This window comes from Brienomyrus brachyistius, chromosome 19, assembly GCF_023856365.1.
Source record: "Brienomyrus brachyistius isolate T26 chromosome 19, BBRACH_0.4, whole genome shotgun sequence".
NCBI lineage: Eukaryota > Metazoa > Chordata > Actinopteri > Osteoglossiformes > Mormyridae > Brienomyrus > Brienomyrus brachyistius.
The window spans coordinates 11884651-11908424 of NC_064551.1; positions in this window are offsets into that span (position 1 = coordinate 11884651).

The window sequence follows — 23774 nt, forward strand, 5'->3', positions numbered from 1 at the left end:
TTCTAAGAATTTGATAAGATTGAAAAAACTAAAATAATTTAACATATAAAAGGAACACTGTCAGACATTACGACAGCCGGTCAAACACAAACAAATGCAATTTGAAGGTTTAGACAAAATGCTTGACCAGATAGACATGTACTAAACTCACAAAGGTCCAGCCTCAAAAATGGCCGCCAAACTGAGCCTGCATCTCAGGGTCCCAGTTGCACCAGCAACTGCACATCTGAAGCGTCACAGAGCTGGAATTTGCGGTAGTGATGCAATTCAGAGATGCATGACCTGGTGAAAGAAGCACAAACCCTGAACCCCTGAGCAACATTAAAAAAATAATGGCCTGATGAGTCATCCTTCATCCTTTTTCTTACAGCTGTATGAATTTCCGTTGTTTCCGTGGTGTTTGTCTGTTGGTCCGGGCAGCCATCTCATGGGAGTCATTATGTCCAGCGATTTACCCCACATAGTCGAATAAGGAGCAGCCAAGGAGAATGAGGCCATTTTACCAGACCAGGTGCAGTTTATGGTCAAACGCTGTTCCCACACAACGTTACCATATTCCAGAACAATTGAAACTCCATCCACAGCCGCCTCACTGACGAAATATCGACATTGTGAAACTTTATGTGAAGTTGTGGATGCATAGTGTGAGGTAGACTTGTGCCTCCGATGTCCTCCAAGAAATCGAGGTTTAATATCTGGATACGCACAGTTTAGGATCTGTGAGACAGCATTTTGTGGAGAACTGGAGACGCTCTGACGGCAAAGGGTGACCGTACTCATTAATAGGTCCTAGATATTAAAACACTGATACTGTTTTTCCAATATTTTGTGTGCCCCTTACATAAACAGGTTCCGCAATGAATGGAAAGAAAAGTCAGACTTACTGCAACTCTATCAATGATGAGATTGTTTGGAAAGGAAAATGCTTGAAGGATACAAACTAAGGATGTTGCCCAATCGGGCATCACTGCCAATGGCTCATTCTCATCAAGTCTCTCGGCCAGGTCTCCTGTGTGTTGGAGGCGCGTCCGACGGTTGCGTCGCATTGAATCATTTTGGGTTGAATCAAATCGTGTCGAATCACACTAGTGTGCATCGACATGTAAAACGCATGTCCCTCATACAAACAGATCACACTTTGTCTTGCTGTATTTCCACCCAACAGCTTTTGTACTTGGTGTAACAGGAATAAAGATCACGCAGTTCACGGTCTTGGTCTGAACTGGAAGTCTTGGTGACGCCATTAGAGACTGGGGCGAGATTCTCAATTGCAATCTGTCTGAAGGAAGGAAATTACCATGGCAGCTATAAAATGAGAATAAAAAGTATAAATACAAGTATTTACATCCAATATATTCTCCTATTATCTTTTGGCCTTGCATGAACTCCAGTCCTTAAGCATGTGAATGGCTGAACTCGCCGGCGAAGAAGTGGAAGATAAAGGAAACATCCTCAAAGAATAAGCAGTCAGGGTCTGATGGGATGGAGCATCAACACTCCCTGAAAAAAGGTATGGCAACAGTGCTTTTACAAGCATGTGTTTAGATGGCGACCTTTCCATGCTCACTGAAAGGCTTTCACTCAGCTCCTTGCTATGTCTGTGTTTGTATGTATGTGTATTTAAATGCTTTGCAAAACCACAACCCTTCACAATCCTTGGATTGGAAACAATCCTTATTTTCAGTGCCCATCCATCTTCTCACTACTTGTTTGTTGTCAAGACCGGGTGTAGAAGCAGTATTGGTTCACGGCTGGGATGCCAGTCCATCACAACACACATATACTCAAAGACAGTCATATATTAAGGGTCATTCCATCTTGCATAACTGAATGTCTTAGAAACTGGAGTACAACAGTGTGACATGAGGGAGGACATGCAAACTCCCCAGACGCGAAGTGGGATGCACTATCGGTGGCATCCCTTACAGAAAAGCAGAACTTATTTATAAAGAAACAATATCTCCTGTTATATCATGTGAAAATTTAGACGTATTGAAGAGCATCACGAACAGCAACTTTTTGTCAAGAGCTTTATCCACCTGAAAAAAAATCCCACTGCGGGCCAAATGTTGATATGCCTCACCCATTTTCTTTATCTAATTCTGCAACATGTTGAATTACAGAACAAAACAGGTTTGATCTAGATTTTATTCTGTGTTTTTTTTCCATATAATAATTCCTTGTAGGATGAAGGTCAAGTGCCTGCTCAGAAAGTGCATCAATGGGAAAGAGATACCTGCATTGAGGACCCATGGTGTGTCTTAAGCTAGTTTAATATAATAACTGTTTCTATAATTACATCATTTCGCAATTTAACTACAGTGTAGTGTATTAATACACAGCTAAAATGAGGCTACCTCTTCACAAAGCTGTTATACTAGTGGAAGTCATTCTTTTGAATGTGGTTTTGTGCCATTATATGGTTTCAGGAATTAAAAGTGTCACAGCTCTTTGTACACTAACAAAGAACAAGAATGTGAAATATTCTTCAGTTTAATCTCATGTCTGCAGGTCCCATTGTAAAGGTGTTGATTGGCACTGAGACTGACTGAACTTGTATACTTGAACCTTTATAATTTTCACTGATCGTGACTTTTCCCAGTTAGAAGACTTTATAAGCGGTGCTAAAACCTTGCAAACTCTGCTCAGTTGCACAAGGACACAAAGTCGTTATAAGGTCCTTGCTGAAGGGAGTCACAGGCAGTCAAAATGAGTTTAAAGGCGCAGAACTGGACTGAAAATTTCACAGTTTGTTCTGGTTCGGCATGCACATGATGGGACTGGAAAAACTCCAAGAACTTTTCACTTTTTGTTCTGCCTTTGGTGTCCTGCTTGGGAAGACCATCTCTGGTGCTGGAAAGACTAAACACAGAAAAAAATGGAAATGTCTACCGCATAGCTCATTCATCTGAGCTTGTGCATTAAGGACTTTCAGTCATACACCAAATGCGAGAAGCAAGAATGTAAAGATACTCATAAAAGTGATAGAAATGCAGGGTTAGGTGGAATACTGCTGATAATAGTTGTAATTATATCAAACTCTCCACATCTATGGTCAAAAGGGCAAAATTGAAGATTAAACATTTAGAATTCTGATGTGCCAAGTTAGAAAACAGGTTTCAATGTTAAACTTTAAATTTAGAAAACAAGCGGTTTGTTTTCTAGTTGTCATTCTATACAGCAGTTTAGGTTTTTCTAAATCATTAGCAAGGTATAATTATTTAATGTGTAATATCTATCTATCTATCTATCTGCCTGTCTGTCTGTCTGTCTGTCTAATCTCATTTATTTATCAAATGGCACTATAGCAAACATGGCTGTTCCTTTCTGTGAGTCTGTGTTTAATCTGCATTTTTTCGTGACTTGTTGTCCAGCATGTATTTCACTGCTCCACCTTCAAAGAACTTGGAGTCCCTCCTTCAAATCAAGCCTGTGATCTTAATGCCATAGTTCTTGCTGTTAGTCATTTAATTGCCATTAATCATCAGTTAATCAATTTGCTCTCTTCCCTCCTTGGGATTTTAGGCCATTCTAGCCTCATTTCAGTGTTTTTAAAGCTGCCTTTTTGTTATAATTGTTCTGTTGTAACCTTCTATTACGCAAAACAATCTTAAAACCACCATCTCTGTACTAGTAGCAGGTTGTTTAAATTTGTCATTGTGACAATTAAATCTCAATATCAAAGGGTGTGGTATTTAGAAATGAAAAACAAAACGATGGTTTTACCTGCCTAATAATTAGCTAAATATATAGTGAACTGTGTGCTTGAGGTATTTTTTTGAAGAAATTCTGAACACTACAGGGACATGTTGGGGACATTTTCTGCACAGCAACTAAAATTTAGCTTGACAGCCTTAATGATCACATGGTTAAGGACCAAAACCCAGGCTGTGTTTATTACTGTGCACATTATTACATATACCTCAATTACATATGATTGTGAGCGATCTGCCTCTGCAAGAGAGAAGAACCTTAACACTGCGTTCAGGGGAAGGTGGAAATGGTGGAACTGAAACTGCAAGCCCCCGGGTCACTTAAGGACCCCCATTCATTCCCCGGTTTTTATCTTCTGCTCTGTGCAACAATGTGGGCCCCATGAATAAAGGGCTGCTGGTGTGGGGGCCCTTGAGGGTCTGGCAGAAAGCAGACCCCCTCATTATCCTCACCTCATTAGGGCCCCGGGATCCGTCCCCTCTCTCAGAACAGGCCCGCACAGACACACGGGTCACAGCGACACAAAGGATCATGGTAATTAGCTTTAACTGACTAAATGTTCCTCTCCATATTGGAATAGAGTAAAAAACCTTTTATTTTCTTTCAGGAATCATTTTTAAGTCCCTTGTCGGTAGGCATGACCTGTTAGGGACTAGCTGTTAATTTTTATACTCTAAAATTCATCTTTTATTTATTTATATATAGGATATGTTGCACAGTCACACTGTCACCTCACAGCACTGAGACCAGGGTTTGCGACATACTATGAGTTTGCATGTTTGCAGGTTTTTTGGGACAATTCTGATTCTGACGTTGTAATTCTACTCAGGCCTAAGTTACCTATACATTTTTATGATGTTTCCCTTGGTTTATTAAATGATACCTGTCCTGCCTTATCGCATGCTTATAAATTTCCCATTATTTGTTGGTATTCAGCTTTTTTGACAAAAGAGTCAATGGGACAACATGAATTACTTCTCTTGTAGACAGGATCGACTATGGCTTTGCTTTTACTAAGTGAATACTACAGGCAGTAGTATTCAGGCAGGTTACGAAAGAGATCTACTGTCTTCAAGTAGAATTTGTAGATAAGTCTGAACAATAATAATACATTACATATTTGTATTATTATTAATACTAATAATATTAATAACAACAACAATAATAATACAGTAACAATAAAAGTAATTACATACAGTACCGACGAAGCGCTGTAGCTACGCGATGTTTTCACGAGCGTCACAAAGTAGTATATCCATTGTATTTAAGCCGATTTTTAAATATAATAGGCTTTATGGCAGTCCGTTCGTAGGTACAAATTGTCCGTAAGTCGGATGTTCAGCCCGCGCACTGTCTGTATTTTTTTTTTTTAAAGTGTATGCTTACAGTTAATGTATATTTTCTGGGAAGCAACGAATTAGTAAGCGGTTACCCACAAGAAAGCAAGAAAAGAAAGACCACGTAAAAATACCGCTTGTGTACAATCACTAATATTAAAGGCATTTTCATTACAGTTGTAATTTTTCGTGGTTGTAAAATACTGGAATAAAAGCAACTGTCGCATTGTTAAGAAAAATCATATACGGCTCTCTGATATATGACTGATATATTATGAAAAGCATAGCCGCATATTGAGTGTCCTGTTTCACGATCTCCATTTTCGACCTACCGACATCCCAAATCAGCTCCAAATTAATTTAGTATTTTATCTGTGCGGCTTTTCACCGTGTCCCGTGCTCACAGACCCCTCGGACCCCGGGGGCCCCTACAGATGTCCACGCCGAAAGCGCCCGCTCCTGTTTGCGCTGGCCGCGCTCCCGCTCATGCGTCCTATTAGCGCTTCCGCAGCTGTGCACCGGTCAGGATCAGAGACTCACTCTATTAGCCAAATCCATTTGGGGGCAGATTGAATTACTCCCGTCCATGGCCCGCTCCCCTCTGCCTGCACTTGCTTCGTTTTTTCACTCCCCGAAGTCATTCTCTGCTTATAACAAACGTACACTTCAGAGCGATGTGTGCATGTCTGCTGCGGGATTAAGTGGCTCCCTCTTTAGCGTGCCCTTTTGTTTATCTTGCTTTCATGTCGAAGGCACTTTCAATTTCCTTTCAAAAGATTCACTGAATTATGAAATAAAAAATGAGCTCTCAGAACTGATGCTGATTTCTCTCCAATTTCCAGTGCTCTCCCGGGTGTAGCTTGTGCATATTTCTAGGCCTTAGCCGCTTAGCCTGTCTACTGCATCATTGCGCTTGGCTTTTGACAGCCCGCATCTGTCTGTCGCAGCGGTCAGACTGACCGCTGCACAGGGCCACCTCATTTAACTTTAAGGAGCAGTAAAGTGAGGTGATGTGATTTAACTTCTAAAAGGGTCAGTGAGGTGTTTACTTTCTAAGAACTTCTGCCACGCACCAGTAGGTGGCACGATTCTACAGCATTCAGCAAGAAGTCTGACACTGTCGACGATTATTTATTTTTTTTATCGTCCCTGTTCATTCGCAAGGAAAGGAGACTAAAATGGATAAGAATGCCCCTCTTCGTCGTAGCTTCAAGACAAAAATCCCAAAGCTAAATAAGCTTAAGGAGCATATTTTTCAAATGTTGTCCTGGCATTTGTTTGGAGACAGGACAGTACAGACTCTCCTCTACTTACGAATGAGGTATGTTCGGAACGGCCGTTCGTAACTTGAAATGTTCCTAAGTCGTTATTCAACATCATTTTAAGGGTATATGCAAGTACAAAGAACTAGGATATGCTGGAAGTACGCACGCTACGCTGCTGCGCAGTGGGTGTAGCGGCCAGAGGTTGTACGAGGCGGAACTGGCACGCAGAAAAATAAATTGACGTTGCGGACAGGAAACGGGAGCCCAATGAACACATTTTGCACTTACAGTCCTCTTCGTTCGTATGTCTGAAAGTTCGTAAGGTGAAAGTTCGTAAGTAGAGGAGCGTCTGTATTTACATAGCAGAGGGTCTCTCAAACAAAAAAATACTTTTTCATTCTGTTAACAAGATATTTTTCGTGTATTTGCTAAATATATACAATTTTACTGATATTAACGTATATATAATTTTACAAATGTTAATCTATCCATCGTCTATAACTGATCGTCCAGTACAGTGTCATGGCCTCAGCTGGGAGCCTAGCAGGAGGTATCACCGGCACAGTGCAGGGACTACATTCACACACGCAATGACACACCAACTCACCTCAATATAATGATCATACAATGTTTTCAAAGCATAAATAGACCCACAGAATGCGGATTGGGTGGGAGGAGCATAAATCAAAGGTTAGCTCTTTACGATGGTGTTCGGTTTGTTACATTAAATACTAACACAATTGTGCATTTAGAAATGTGTAGCTCTCTTGAAAGCAAGGACAGTTACAAAGGTGACAGTCTTTTTAAATGCCCGAGTGAGAGAGAATTTATTGCATTTTGAAACAGTCACACGGTAAAGGAGCAAACGTGCACCATGTGATTGGAGAGCAGCTCTAGCTCATATCGGCTCCAATTGGTGATTGATATCATTTTAAATGAGATTTATATTAGTGACTCATCCAATGAAAGTATCACTAGAATACTCTCAACCTGCCAGGCACTTGAAAAGGCTATGAAGTCTGTTGTTTGGACTCATAAAAACATACGTTGTTGTAAAACTTTGACTTGAGAGTGAACACCTTTGCTACTTATATACAGAGTTATGGGAGTTAGCTGGGGAATGCTAGGAGACATGTTTAGAGACAGGAAGCTCAGGTAGGTATCACCCGCATTATTAAATTCCCACTGCAAGAACTCAACAGGACATCTAACCCTGCATAATAACCCTACAAACAGTTTAAACTGAAATCCTACCATCTACACAACTATTGACATTTTATATTATACAACAGCTTAGTACTTTCTAATCCCAATAACAGCAGTTTTAAATCAGCGCTTGCCAATATGCATAATTGACTTACTGTTTGCTTAATGGCCAATTTTACAATAGGTACCCTGGGAGGTCCATACTTCCTAATAAAGTTGTTCTTCGCTGTTAATATCAGTGAATTCATTTCTGAATTCACCAAGTGACCTATAAGTCCATGTTGGTAAATCTGGCACAGGTGCATTGTTGGTAGGAGAGGCGAAGACACTGACTGACCAGTTAGGTTCCCTTGGTTAACCGGTACTATTGGGGGTCACTGATTACCACTGGTGAGACTCACTTACTAGAGATTATCTGCTGCCAGGAGAGTAGAGAGCGGAGTTGGACCAGACACACAACACTAGAAAGAATCCACCCATCCATCCATCCATCCATCCATCTCATTCCACCTATCCCTTTTTGGGTCATGGTGAACCTGGTGCCTATTCCGTGGGAAGAAGCAGGGCAACACAATGATAGGATGCCAATCCATTGCAGGCCACTGATGCCAGCTGAACTAACCATTGGCTTGTGGACTGTTGGGGGAATGAATGTAGAGAACCTACAGAAATCCCAGGCAGGATGGGAAGAGCGAGCGAACTACAGACAGTGCATCAAACCAGCAACTTTAAAGAGCAGGAGATGCAAAGCATGTATAACTCTTACTTAATGAAGTATCATAACCTTCTTTGAGGCGAAGAGTAATGCAATGTAATGAGTATAATCACCGTAGCCTCTGGTTGTACAGCATGCCAGTGCTCAGATAAATGGCTTTTAAATGACACAAACTGATGTTCAAAACAAACACATTTGATGATATAAAACAAAATTTTAAATGGCACCTTATTATGACTTTAATCTTCACATAAACAATAGAAATCAGCATGTCAATGTAGAACAAAGGAATGTATTTGCAGCATTTCTGATAATTATTAATTTGCTGATAAGGGATGTGTGCGATCAGTTGGAAAGCCCATATGACTATTTAAAGTGCTTTATTAGCTCAAAGTAGGAGTTCATTTGTTCGTCCTCCTGTGTACTTTGTTTCTGCACAAACAGATATCATGCAGTACATTGAAGGGAGAATATGAAATCACTGAGAATCAATTGAAGAACAGAACATTCTAGGGCGTATGGAAAAGGGGGCTCCATGAACAGCTCAAATTGATTATATGTAAAAGGACTGTCATTTTTACAGGCACAATCGTCCTGTGCCTGAGGTGCTCCGGGAAGAAACAGCCTTTGGATTTGTGATCCAGTCAGGTCTGGACAATATATATGTATATGATGAGAAAGGAGCAGTGAATTCCGCCCCACCCTCTTCACTGAGAGCTGCTGGTGACCAGGACAGTCCAGGAGAACAATGCAGATTTTACATATGAGTACTGGCTCACCACCTTCCAATTTAAACCATTATGTGAATTAAAATGTCATTGTCACAGAAGAAGGCTGATAATACTAGTGTCATCTTTTGAAGCAATTTTCATAATTCCAATAATTAAAATTACGGCATATTCATTCGCTTATTTGGCAAGAAGGGTTACAGACGTCCCACTAATGAAATGCAATCATTATCACCTAAGCAAAGTAATTGGAAAGTCCTTTATCTCCAGGGATAGGTGATAAGGCATCGTCACTCCCTTCTGTCAAAACGCAAAAACAAGCAATTAAACCATAGACAAAGATGAGCCCCATGTGTGGATCGAGCATCAGCCATGTTTCAAAACAGGGCTGATTGCCGTGATTATAGACCTTACCGCATACACTGATTTGTTTATGCAACAGTTCAGGGGACTTGTCGTCTGCAAGAAACACCGCGATTAGGCTATATCCAAATCAACAGGACTTTGTAGTTCGAAGACAATTAGGAAGAGCAAGAGGGAGAATGCTGGACACTTTCATTGAATATCTCTAATTTCTTTGTAGGTAATCAGAGCTCTTTACGCTAATTTTTAAAGTTAATTATTTTATTATTCCTTTTAATTACTGAAGTGATTTGTATGAATATATATATGTAATCTTTGTGGCTCCTTTCCTCCTGATGTTCCAGTGACTTCAGTTCATTCTTTAATTACCAATTGCGATATTAATGACACTTGAGTGACACGATAATTATGTAGAGGCTGAATTGGAGAACGCTGATTGAGTGTAATGTCCAATAAAAGGGGACATGGGTCAATCAACAGGGTCAAGATCAATGTATGTGAAGCCTTCACAGAGGTCTGTTCTGAAGTGGCTGTGTGGGTAATGTAGTTCCAGCATGGTAACATAGTCAACTATCAGTCTAACATCAGTCGTATGAGAACAGAATAAATAATTGTACTTCCCTTGATTTTCACCACGTTTCCCATATATAGAGGGGGATTATAGCAATGGCTTCACACACATGCCTTACACAAGTATGCTTGTCGTAAAAGCTGTATACTTCAGCTAGAAATTTGGTACTTTTTCCCAGGAAGATACAAGTATGCTAAATCGTAAGCATCATATGAAGTGAGCTTCAGGATTGATCCTTGGAGGTAAAGTGTGGGATCTAAAGTGTTATTTCTTACGGGTGTCAGTGTCGTGGCTATAAGGAGGTCAGGTCAGGTCACATTGCGGAGCCTGCACTGGTATAGTGCCTTGCCACGCCCATGACATGACTTGACACCTCAAGATCCTGGTTGGCGACCCCCCCCCAGGCAGACACACAGTCCAGTCTCACCCTCCTCTACCTGCCACAGCCAGGTATTACGTGGGCGTCCCCTTGGCCTGGTCCAGCCACTTAGGTCTTCAACATTGAGAATCCTGCAAGCCGGATCACTCTCAGGGAAACACGCCACATGGTCATAGTGCCGTAACTGATGCTCCCTTACAATGCAGGCAATGTGCCTGATTCGGGACTCCTCTTGCAACACATAATCAAACCAATGGTACCCAAGGATTTTCCATAGAGACACAGTAACAAAGGAGCTCAGACTTCATCTCATCTCACAGGATAGGGTCCATTTCTCACAGCAATACAAGAGAGAGAGCATCAAGACTGTAGACACTTGGACCTCCGTCCTCTTACAAAGATAACGGGAGCAACACACACCCCTTTCCAGCGACCTCGTGACTCCCCATGCTCTCCCAGTCTGTCTACTGACTTCATAGGAAGACTCATCAGAGACAGGAATGTTGTTGCCGAGGAAGACGGTCCAGATGCCTACTCAGATGGGCTGGCTCGGATTAGGACTTCAACACCACACCAGTTCTGATCCCCAACAGGCCCGACCTTATTGGCTCTCCGACACTTTTCACTCTTCCAGGGATGGGGTTCCTGAGTGGTTTCCCCCCCACCCCCTTCATAATGCGTGCAGCCTTCCTGTGGGCGGCTGCAACAGAGCTACTCCCACAGAAAGCAGAAAAGAGTCTGTTTAGTCAGAACTGTGTGAAGTTTTTACAGTGGCACACAACCAACATTGGATAAGAAAGATATATATATACGTCATATTACTCGATACACCCAATTACGTAATGGAACCCCTATGGAACAGCATAGTGGTCATTTACAGTGTTGTGCAAAAGTCTTATGCAGTCAATGGAAATGTTTAAAGCCATTTATCTGAGTAGCAATGGTGCACGTTGAAAAACAGTTCGACATTAGAAGATATGAAAATTAAGAGTAACAGACCTGTAACAGAAATCAGATCAGGAATTTCTTCCATTTTCCAAAAAGTGACTGATGAACACCACTTCATATCATCATTTCCTTTGACTGCCTAAGACATTTTCTTAATATTACCAAATCCTCCAACAAAACACATCCGTATTATTATTCATCGCAAAATGAGAAGGTAATTGATTTCCTACTAGAACATTTCTATCACACCCTTAATGGAAAAGTTAAAAATGAGAATTAGGCAATTCACCTTCTTCAACATTAAAGAACTTGGTCCTGACATGCTTAACAACCTGTAAGATAACATCAGTCCATACATCCCTTCCTGGGATAATCCGCAGGGTTAGACATTTAATATCTCCTGCCTTCTAAAACAACCTAGCTTACTACTGCCCCTTTGTGATATGATGAACTTTCACCATAGTTCCCACCACCTGTAATCACCCCTTCAAAGCTTTTTATTACAGCTACTTATAAACACATTTCATAAACTCCTCCAACAGTCTTGAGACTCTACTCCCATTGCAATGCCCTAATAACCCATTCTAAGTCACTGAAAGCATTGTTTTCACTACTACTGTGATATTTCATTCATTACTCAAGACATCCATTTTCTGTGTCCACTTGTCCTATTCAGGGTCATGGGGTCAGGGGCCTATGGAGACAAGGCAGGGAATATCCCAGGACAGGACATCAACCCACTGCAGGGGATACACACCATTCACCTCAGCATGTTTTTGGACCATGGGGGGAGCCATATGATAACATGCAAACTACGCACATATAGAGCCAGGGCAGAGACTCGAACCCAGGTCCCAGAGATGTGAGGCAACAGTGCTAACCACTGCACCACCACACACACATCCTCAGCAGACACTCACATGCGAAGTAAGTTAAACATTTCTAACTCAAACGGAATCAAGTTGTTAGCGTTGATGCTGGTTTGCGTTTCCCGGGTCCTTGACAAAGTGCTCACACATCCAAAATTCTCTCCCCCCTTCTGTGAGCTGAATGAATAGCTTTTTCCGCTCTCAGCGTACTCACAGGTGTGTGTGTTTTTGGAGGTTTGTATTAATTAAACAATAAAGACTAACATTAGACGCCTTGTTTCATAAAAAGCATTATGTGAGGTTCTTCTACCTGGGGCTTTACGGGACCCCTATGTATATGTGTTTGTCACCAGCTGTTGATTAATTAGCTTGTATTTAGCTGTTTATTGAAGCGCTGAATTAATCTGCATTATGCTGAATGCTGTTGAGATCTGGCTATAATTTTCAGCTTGTTTAATTAAACCCAAACTTCACTTAGTAGAGTAAAGCCAGCCATGATCAGCAGAATAAGGTAAAGTGTAAAATGATTCCCTTCATTATGCATAATAGCATATATAATTTCAATTAATCAATGATGATAGCATTTACATACTTGGTAGTTTTTTAGCATTTGAACAGCCAAATCACAACATCAATCAAAAGATGAAAAAATTTATCCTGCCGAAAAATCTATTCAACGAATGCAAATTCAGTAATAAATAAATAAATAAAAACGGTGAATTCTCAGCTGTGTTCGGTGTAATGTAGCTTGAATTTTGCCGTTTATTCAATCGGCACTGACATCATTGCTAATTAATTAAATGCTTAGCTGAAATAAAAGTGAGAAAAGTATTCCACGAGCAGTATAACAAAGGTAGCTATCAACCTTGGCAATTAAAATGAAACTCGCAACTGTAGCCTGATCTTGACCCATTTCTCTAGTTGGCATTTATAACTCACTGTCTTCCATCCATCCATTTTCCAAACCGCTTATCCTACTGGGTCGCGGGGGTCCGGAGCCTATCCCGGAAGCAATGGGCACGAGACAGGGAACAGCCCAGGATGGGGGGCCAGCCCATCGCAGGGCACACTCACACACCCATGCACACCTATCGGCAATTTAGTAACTCTAATTAGCCTCAGCATGTTTTTGGACTGTGGGTGGATAAGAGTACCCAGAGGAAACCCCACGACGACATGGGGAGAACAAGGTGTGAGGCGACACTGCTAATCACTGCACCACCATGCCGCCCCACTCAGTGTCTTAATAAGTTCAAAGTTGAGTAAGTTCCCAGAGAGTAAATTAGCAAGGTTCTTGCACAAGACTTGGATAGCACACGTGAAAAGGGAAATATAGGTGCGATGCGCTAAGTCATGTTGCCCCAGATGAGGGGACTGAGGAAGTGCCTGAGCAGAAATGAGGAGAGGTAACCCAGTATGCACTAATGACCATCGGAGGGTGGTGAAGAAGCCAAGAAGGTAAGTAAGTGGACGAGGGGATGAAGGAAGGGAACTGAAGCAGAACATGGAGCTTTCAGAGGAGCCACCTCTTCTCCGGCTCTCATTTTGTTGACTTACTAACAACCCCCAAGAACCCCATCCCCAGGCGACGCCACAAGTTTCACAGTCCGGTAATTTACCACCAACATGGCTCTCCCTCATGTCATCCCGGTCCCAGTCTGAAGAGGAACTGCATCCACCTGTTATCACAAAACCCTCCCCCCACCCTCTATGGGGGGATCAGGAGCATAATGCCAGGATCACACAAGGGCAAAAAAATGTCCCCTCTGCCTTCATTAATGCATCCAGAAGATGTCTTCCAAGGTCTCCTTCAATTATTTTCAGGTTCTCTTCCTGCCCTCATCCTCCCTCTTCACTGAGGACTTTATTTTTCCCTCTGGTCAGAAGAAAAGCCTTTTCACTGCTAGAAAATGACACCCAGCCAAGCTGCCTCCTGTCTATGTAGAAATGGCTGATGGAGACAGTGGGTGACAATAGACCAAGGTGAGCCACCTCTGCTGTCTCCCTGAAACGAAATAAAGTGCCTTCCCTGGCAGCTGGGACCCCCAAGCCACCCTCCCACTTTACATCTTGCATATAAATCATTTACTTAGGGGGGGTCAGTGTGTTTTTTTCTTGCCATGTTATTTTTCTATTGTTCTGTCAGTGTCATCTTCATGCATCTCTCTCCCTATACACATATATTTCTGTTTTACCTTCTTCGCAAAGGGAAATGTTGGCCTTGTCTCTTCAACAATGACAGATTTCATTCATGGGCCCTTCACTGCATTCACTGCAGCAGACAACATGCTTATATCAGGGCTCTCAAGTCTCATGTACTGACCGTGAGACACACATATTTCAACCGGTTCACACGCTCACACGCCACACTGTGTATTCCACACCCTGAGGCATAAGGGATAATGACCACCAGGGTGTCCCCTTCTTTAGAATTATTGCACGATGCGCAGGCATGCGGAGTTTTCCGGGGAGTTCATAGCTGTCCTGAGTTATGCAGAGTTAATATCCACCCACCAGTCAATCATAAAATAGCATTTGTTGTTTCCAAACTATGATATATGTGATCCTACTGCAAGAACGTTATTACTGAAAATTGAGAGCCTTGCTTATAGCGTATGTGTGAGATGTGTCTGTTTGCTGTCCTATACTGTCTGCACCCTATTATAGAAAGCTCTTGGCTGGCTATGAAACTGGCATGTCAAGATACATAAATAAATGGATATATCATCTTTATCATGCCTGTCTATGACTGGGGTTTATAGCTGAGGATCAACAAGCTGTACGATCTTTTCCATGAAATGCCGCAGGAGAGGGGAGTTTGTGTCCTGTGCTATTACCTTGGGACAAACAGATTTCTCTTGATTTGGTGCCATGTTCCCAGGTTTGTACATCAGAGAAAGTTGCTCCGAGTTGCTCCCCAGCCAATTCTGTCTCCCATCTCCTAGATAACAAGCATGCTGTTACTTTTATTAGGTGGAAAGTGATTTTTGCAAGTGACGCCTACTCCAACAGTGCTTTGGAGGACATAAGCCCAGTATGAGTGCTTTTTTTAAGTAATTCACGAAGAGCGTTCCTTAATTAGCTTAGGAAAGGTGTTGTTTGTATGCAGCTGAGCAAATGCAGTTATATAAACAATATCCTTTCATAATGCTCTGTAACATCGGCTTATCGGTTTATCGGTGCTTAAATTTGTTGCGCTCATCACACAGACAGCATCCGAGGGAATTAGAGGAATCATGGTGACATCCCAACATCCTTTCTTCTATTCGAAATCATATTCCCGGATTTATCCTTGATACATGGCACGCATAGTAAGCCATGCATAGAAGTCCCAGCTAACAGCGGTCACCCAGACGCGCTTCAGTAAGTACAAAAGCCTCGGTTTACTGAACTTGGAAAGCGCCGCTCTCCGTCTACGCACTTTCGCTTTCATTCTTATTCCGCTGAGGCTGATGAGCTTCGCGGGACCGGGGAAGGACGAGGCAGAAGAATGCGTTTGATTAGCGTGGGTTTCTAGGATGAAGGCTCCCTCAACGTATGGCCACAAAGAACAGGAAAAAAAAGAAAAATATATGTCGATGCCATAATCATATGCAGCAATCAAGAGACAGCCAAACAACATTACAGCCATATACCACTGCTTTTAATTTATAATCAAAAATAGAGAGGAGAAAGCCGAGGTCCTTACGTCTCCCTTTAGTGCCCTGATGAGTGCAGTGGAGAATTAATCAGGGGCCATTAGGCAGTATTTACTCACTGAGTCCGAGACGACTGGGGGCTTTCTGTGTTACTGCCCAGCGTGGGGTGCAATGGAGTCGGGAGGGCTCAGTCTCCTACAGCCATTTTTCATTAGCTAGAATGAAATAGAAGGCATTTATTTTTCTTTGGAGGGGTTTTGGGGGGGGGGGGGGATCTGCCACAAGGCCAGTTTTAGACATTTGGAGTGTCCTGTGCTTACCGATTAAGAAACAAAAAGCAAGAGTTTCATATTATTTACAACATCGTCATCACGATCATGATGTCATGACTCCTGGATATGTAAGAGAGTGTGTGTGTTTGTGTGTGTGGGGGGGGGGGGGGGTTGCATACATCACATTTGCGGATCAAAATGTCCCCAAAGTGCGGTAAAACCTGAAACTTCCTTACTTTTGGGGACATGTCTTCAGGTCCCCATTTGGATAACCTCAGTTTTATAAAAATCTGTGAATGCAATCAAAAAAGTAAAAGTGCCAAAAGTCTGTTTTGGTTGGTTGCTTGTGGTTAAGGTTAGGGCTGGGTAGGGGTTAAGGGTGTCGTGACTGGGATTAGGGTTTTTCCCATAGAAATGAATGGACAGTCCCCATTTAGATAGGTACACTAACGTGTGTGCGTGTGGATTATGCTTATACTACATTGTGGGGCCCAAAGCCTTGTTTCCTGGTATCCTGCAGTGCCTGTCTAGTCTCTAGGTGTTCTGTTGATGCCTGCTTCATCTCCAGGTGTCCTGTTGGCACCCACCTCATCTCCTATCATTGTCTTGACGATCTCCTTGTTCACTACAGGTCACTGCCAGGCCAACACCTAATTCCCCGGTCCCCACCAGGCTGATGTCTGACTCCCCAGATGCTGTCAGGTCAGGTTCCGTCCACCCAGAAGAGGTCCCACCTGGGCCTTAACCTGAGTCCTGCTCTATTGACCCCCAAATTCAGGATGAAGTCCATCCCAACCCGATGCAGATTGAAGTCCTGACATGGTCACGGGTGCTGGCTGGGGCCCTGAAGAGGGGTTGGTCAAGTCTTCAGGGAATGACCAGGGCACACTATCCATGCTAGCCACCCAGACTTCCGTTTAGCCAATATTGTCCACCTGGGCAACTCTCCTGCTGAAGCCAGTGTCTGCGTCCCAAGGTCACTGCCCAGTTCCTCAGGGTGCAGGAGACTTTCCAGATATTCCCCATTCCCTCTGGTCATGCCTTGGTCCATCTCCTGGTTCCCTATCCTGCCTTGGTTTTGTCCTGGCCTGTATCCCCTGAGACCCTCTCCTGTGTTTTCATCCCTATCACCATGGTTCCTGTACCTGTCCACCCTGCCCTGGTGTGTTTATTGTTGGGTGCCCTCTCTGCTGTCCATGGTTTTGCCTTGGCATGTTTTGTGCCCCTAGTCATGTCACGTATCTTGTACTGTGTCCTGGATTTTTCCATCTGGTGTTCCCAGCTGTCTCATCCAGTGTCCTGTCTGTCTCAACCGATGTCCTGTCTGTCTCATCTGATGCCCTGTCTGTCCCCAGCCTTGTGTGCCCACCCTTGCACTTGGACTCCTTGATCTCCTACCCTGTTCATTCTCCATGCAAAAATCTGCTACTGTAATCAATAACACTGTGTGTGTTTGTGTGTGTGTGTGTTTGTGTGTGTGTGGATTAGGTTTTTATTACATTATGGGGGACCAATTGTCCCCCACAATGTAATAAAAATCAGTTTTTTTGACGTTGTGGGGACCATTTTTCAGGGCTCCACAAAGATCTGTGAATGCCATCAAAAAGTAAAAATGCTAAAAGTATTTTGTTTGATTACCCATGGTTAAGGTTAGGGATGGGTAGGAGTTAAGGTCATCATGTTGTAATTCTCCATAGAAATGAATGGAGAGCCCTCACAAAGACATAATTATAAGCGTGTGCGTGCATGTGTGTGTGTGCATGTGCATGCACCATATGTTTTTATGCATGCCGTTGCAATGTCATCTGGCTGTGCTGGAAATGTGGTGATGCTCTCTCTTAAATCAGCCCCTAATCCCCAGCCAGGAACTGCTCCCAATAATCTTTGTTGACTCTGGCTTATGCAAGACAAACTCTATCCCTGCTAATGCACCTCTGCCCATAATTCACCAGCTGCCGTGAGAGGAACCTACGGGAATGGAGGGGGCAGAGCCGACACAGACTGGGCAGGGGTCGGGGCCGATGATGTGCAGAAACAGTCTATGAACCATGAGTGAAGTTTAGCAGGTATATTTATGCAAAATGGACATCTATTCTTCATATGGGTCTATCGATGCATACACCCATTTGCTCATTGGGAAGTTAGCTGTCAGTCACATTTCAGATGGCAGGTGGAATTTCCTCCCCGTTCTGCCCAGGTGAGGTCCCCTGGGGGGGCAGAAGGAGGTCAGCCGGGTGACACGGCACTTCAGAGAGCTGGCTTCAGCTCATTCGCAATCATCACACAAACAGCCCCTTTAAACGCTGATATGGAAATAAAGGATGTCTTGACACACTTTCTGTGGGCAATGTGAACAAACAGCAAATGATGTTTGCTCAAGATTAGCGGGTCCTTTAGCTTCAGAGGGGGGTTTTGGCATCAGGGCAAGAAGAAAAAATGGGAACAATCGGAGTTAGCTTTAGATATACGCGCCAGTGAGGGTGTGCTAGTGGTTTACTTTATGCTTTCATAAGCTGACCCAAAAAAATACTAATCTGTGAAATTAGCCCCTTTGAAATAACTGAATAGAGCATTTAAATGGAGCAGTTTCCCTTGTTGGACTCTCATCACGATTCTGCTCATTGGTCGACATGGGAGGTGGAGGGTTTGTGGCCCTCTGGCGGCGATGTGCTCCTCAGCTAATAACACTGACTGCAGTATGCACACGTTGGCATTCAGAAAGGGAGGATGGGGGACAGGGTGTCATAAGCCTTCTCCCCACTGTGTGCAGCCAGTAGGCCCACCTCCACCTGCTCATCTGAGCTTAATGTGTCACCTGTTCAGGAGTCAGCTGGACACGGGCTGGGGGCGGATCTCCAAGGGGCTTGCGAGCACATGACATAGGTGATGTTGCATGAGTACCCTTGGGTGAAGCCTCCAGGTGTACAAGCAAGGGTGGATGTGAGCAAACGCAACAGTTCCTAGGTTGTCTGGGGATGGAAGTTGAAGGGGCCAGACTTAGAAGCATGACTGGGGTGGGGCCGCAGAACAGTACTTTGGGTGGGGCCATAGTTGGACCATTGAGGGGGGAGTTGGGACTGTCACACTGTTTCACTAGGAAGAAAACAACACGCTTGAAGAGTGTGGAAAGAACCATTTAATACATTGGATGCAGCATAACTGTGATCTTATTCAACTATACGGTAAACTAATGTCAGATTTATGCAATAATTTAAAAGCTATAAATATGTAAATTCTTACATATTAGATGCAAAAAGAAATCATTGGGGTCACATCATAAAGTATAAAAACCTAAATAACATGAGACATAATCTCATAACCTCTCATATGGTCCTGAACTGATCACATCATTAAATCTATTAAAATTCCTGCCTATAGAAATATTTCTGGACTTTCTGGTTTCCTTTTCCTCATTAGATTGGTACATGATGTCTTTTCCGGCTGTATTTCTAGAAGGTAATGTGTGTATTTGAGTGTGAGCACCTGTGGGCTCCATGCTGACCGCTTTAGTGAATGCTTACAGGCACCACAGAGCTGAAATGACTGGAGACTGTTACAAACTGGGAGACCACTTGGGAGAATATGCACCTGACTTCCAGAGATCAAGCAAATGATTAACTTCAAAGTCACACATCGATCATTCTCTGCCCCTTATGAAAACTACAATAGGAGCCCGATTCTTTGCAGGCTGTACAATCGTATTTTAATGCACAATCACACACAGCACGGCCCACGGGTGTGGGCAGCTTTCCAAACACACTTTAAAGACTGTATATTAACACAATGCAGACTCAGTGTTTTCTGAACAATTACTTTCATTGTTATAGTTACAAATTACAAAATTATAGCTCATACTTTACTGGATGGACGTGTAAAATTGCTATATAGTGACCATTGCTGCAGCTATTTCATACAATTGCTAACCTCGTGTGAAAATAATGGACTAAGCGTTATGGTGAATTAATTAAAGGCTACAGGAACACAGTCTATTTCAGTGGTGCAGCAGTGCGACCTGTGTAAACTAAGCACTTCGGCAAGAAAAACAAATTGTCTTTTTTATAATCAAAAGTCTTGCGATACTGTAAAATACTGGAGCCAGAAGAGTAACAATAAATATGAAATGTAATATTAATCAAAGCATTTTAATGATAATAGAAATATTATATGACCAATGTACAATTTGTTGAATAAATAGGTCATGAGTGTTATAAATAGCAACATGACCATTATTTGAAGCAGATGATGAATCAACAATAGTAATGGGTGCCATTGTTTACATGCTGGACACTGTGCTTCCTGTTAACCGCTTGTGTGTGTTTCATAAACATGGAGCTAATGTAACTAGATTTCACTGTGGTGCTCTTACATTCCTCCCAATTCAATTACTCGGGAAGACTGTAGAACATGCAGTCGTGGGGGGGAGGGGGCTATTATGCAGATACACAGCCTGAGAGGGGAGCCAGAGAGGCGGACTGGGGCAGCAAAGCAGAGAGCTTAGTCCCTGGGCCCAGCTCTTAGTGAAGGAACATTTAATGCTTTTACACACCCACACAGCAGAGTATCTGGACTGGTTGTACCCATGCCTGTGTGATGTGTGTGTGATGTTTGACAAGCAAAGGAGACTCACCCTCTGAACCCTGTCAAAGAAACCTGCACCGATATTGTTTGGTCTTCAGTCAGGAAATTATCTAATATTTCATGGAGCTGAGAAATGTATTACTGGTTACTTCTTTGGCTGCATGGTAGTGATTCCGGCATTTACCTCTGCCCGTCCGGCTCTGACCTGAAACAGCACAGTAAACAGGCTCAGAGGCATTTTCAGTTTACCTATGACTTACTGAACTGAGTTTATGGCATTGCCTGGCGAAAACAGTTTTCTAGTGCTCGTTGTAAATTCAGTTTTAGAAAGGATGTACTGGTGCTGAATTATGAAGAGCACATTACCAGAAGGGAGCTCACACAGCCCAGAGCAAACACAGGGCGCTGCCTTCATTACGGCATGTGGGAGCCCAGATTACAGCTTCCGCTGTCACTAAATCCTGCCCAAAAGCAAACAGGCCTTTTGTCCATCCCGTTTGGTTATTTAGCTGCCAGGTAAGTGGGCTAATTGCCAAGAGTGCTGCTGCAGGGACTGGAACCTACATACTGCTGGTCTCAAAGCTTGTGCCTTAACCATTACCTGCTGCACTTTCCCCATGTATAATATTCCTATAAGCTTCCGCAGAGCTGAAAAGCAAAGTCTACAGGCCAGTTGAAAAAGAAAATCGGACAAACACTAACCGGTGATTAATTCAGTGTTGGATCTTACGCTTATCATTTTTAATAAAATCATCAACATATAGCTCTTGCAATTTGTAATCAGTGCATATATCCATATCTCAATAACACATACTTCAGCTGATTAAATATTGCTTATTTGACTAAATTCACAAAGTGAGCATGTTATCCATTATGTGGAAGATGAGTCTCTCAACTGCCTGAGTAAGATTACGTGATTTTTTTTTTTTATGATAGTCATTTGGTTTGATCTTTTGATAGCTAAGATTTTAACCTTGCACTGAGGCCTGTGCCTACAATTTAATTGTAACAGATTATAGTGGGCTATCATTTAATTGTAACAGATTATAGTGGGCTATCATATAATTGTAACAGATTATAGTGGGCTATCATTTTATTGTAACATATTATAGTGGGCTATCATTTTATTGTAACAGATTATAGTGGGCTATTATTTAATTGCAACAGATTATAGTGGGCTATCATTTTATTGTAACAGATTATAGTGGGCTATCATTTAATTGTAACAGATTATAGTGGGCTATCATTTAATTGTAACAGATTATAGTGGGCTATCATATAATTGTAACAGATTATAGTGGGCTATCATTTTATTGTAACATATTATAGTGGGCTATCATTTTATTGTAACAGATTATAGTGGGCTATTATTTAATTGCAACAGATTATAGTGGGCTATCATTTTATTGTAACAGATTATAGTGGGCTATCATTTAATTGTAACAGATTATAGTGGGCTATCATTTAATTGTAACAGATTACATTGGTATCCACAGTTTCAGTAACCGTGGTTTCAGTTATCTGCAGTCTGGAAACAGGGAAAATTCCAGAAGTAAACGATTCATAAGTTTCTAGCTGTGTGTCAAGCAAGTACGGTCTGTAACATGGTGAAATCCGCCAGCCCAGTCACCCCCCTTTGTGCCCACACCCACGTTTCCTCCAGAACTCTCATCCAGTCTGCATCCTCTAGAATTCTCATTCATCTCATTTGTTGCTACGTTATCACAGCATCCATGTTATAAAAATGCTTAAAAAGCATCATGTTCGTTCCCTTAATACATAATGTTTTTTCATTAGTTAATGGTCTCTTGAGCATAAGGCTGAAACGTCAGAATCCCTTTAATTCGAGAGAGAAAGGGAGTGCAGTTCTGCACAGTATTGTAAAATAATGCAATGTTGCTGATATCTTACTGTGCATAATTTATCAATTAAACCATATGTCCATAGATGAAAATCACACTATATATGGCGTCTGTGGATGGTTCCCTTTTATCCGCGGTTTTGGCCATCCGCGTTAACTCTTAGAATGTATCACCTGCTGATATGGGGAGACTACTGTGTACATTTCTTCTTGTTTCTTCTAGGTTTTGTGCATTTGATGCTGAGAGTTACCAGCACACTAACGGGAAGAAGAAGAAGAAGAAACAGAAGCCTGCGAGCTGTGCTGCCGCGGGCAGCCCCTGGGCAGCCCTGCCATTGCTAAGAAACCAGGCTTCCTCCCTCAGTAATCAGAGCTCTGCCTCCAGGAACAGAGCCAAACCTCTCATCCTGGGCCACTCAAGAGCTGCTTTAATTAACTATCATACTGCAGATGGGATCAATTTTTCCCTCCATCTCCCCCTCCCTCTCTCTCCCAGTACCTTTTCTTTCTCTGGCTCTCCTCCACCACCACCACAACCCCCCTCCCCACATGAGCCCCTCACCCCTTTGCCCCCCCCCCCCCGCCCCATTTCAGCTGCTTCTTTCCTGCGCTCTGCTGCCACGCACCGCGAGCCGTGTCATTTTGCTGGAGTGCCACGACCCCCCCGAGCTGCAGGTGTTCCTTTCCCACCCCCTGCGCGCCTCCCCCCGCCCCCACCATGGATTCACCTGCCTCTGGCTGAATGTCTTATTAGTGTCGGGGTTTTGTGGAGTGCCGTCCCGGATTAACTCAGGAAACACGAGCTTGATTTCTGCCCCGCTGATGAGTTTGAGAGGCTTGAGCGCGTGTGCATATGTTACTGCATGCCTGCGCGTGTCAGGTGGGGACGAGGTTAATTAGCTGCACTTATAATTAAGCCTCCATATCTGAGTTAGTCGCCCTTCATGTCGTGTTTCTTTTTTTCCCAGCAGAACAAATTTGCTTTCGATCCCTTGGAAACGTTCGGCTGTAAGATAGGCTTCTTGCTCTTCACGCCGGCCTGCAGAAAAGCGTTCCCTCCGCATTCTGATCTCACAAAGGCAATTGCCTGAAATTACCCCTCCGCACTGCGCGCATGCTGCCATTACGCATAACACCGCTGCATTGATTATTCATGGACTGTCCGCTTTATTGTAACACCAGGCATCAACTTCATAAATGTGCTGTAGACCCACTCTGCTGACAGATTAACATAAATGTCAGGGAGGTGCTGTTTTGGGGAAAAGTGCAAGAGCGACGTTTGATGGGCTTTTTCCGGCTGCCCGTGTTGTATGGGTGGCAGCTCCTGTCG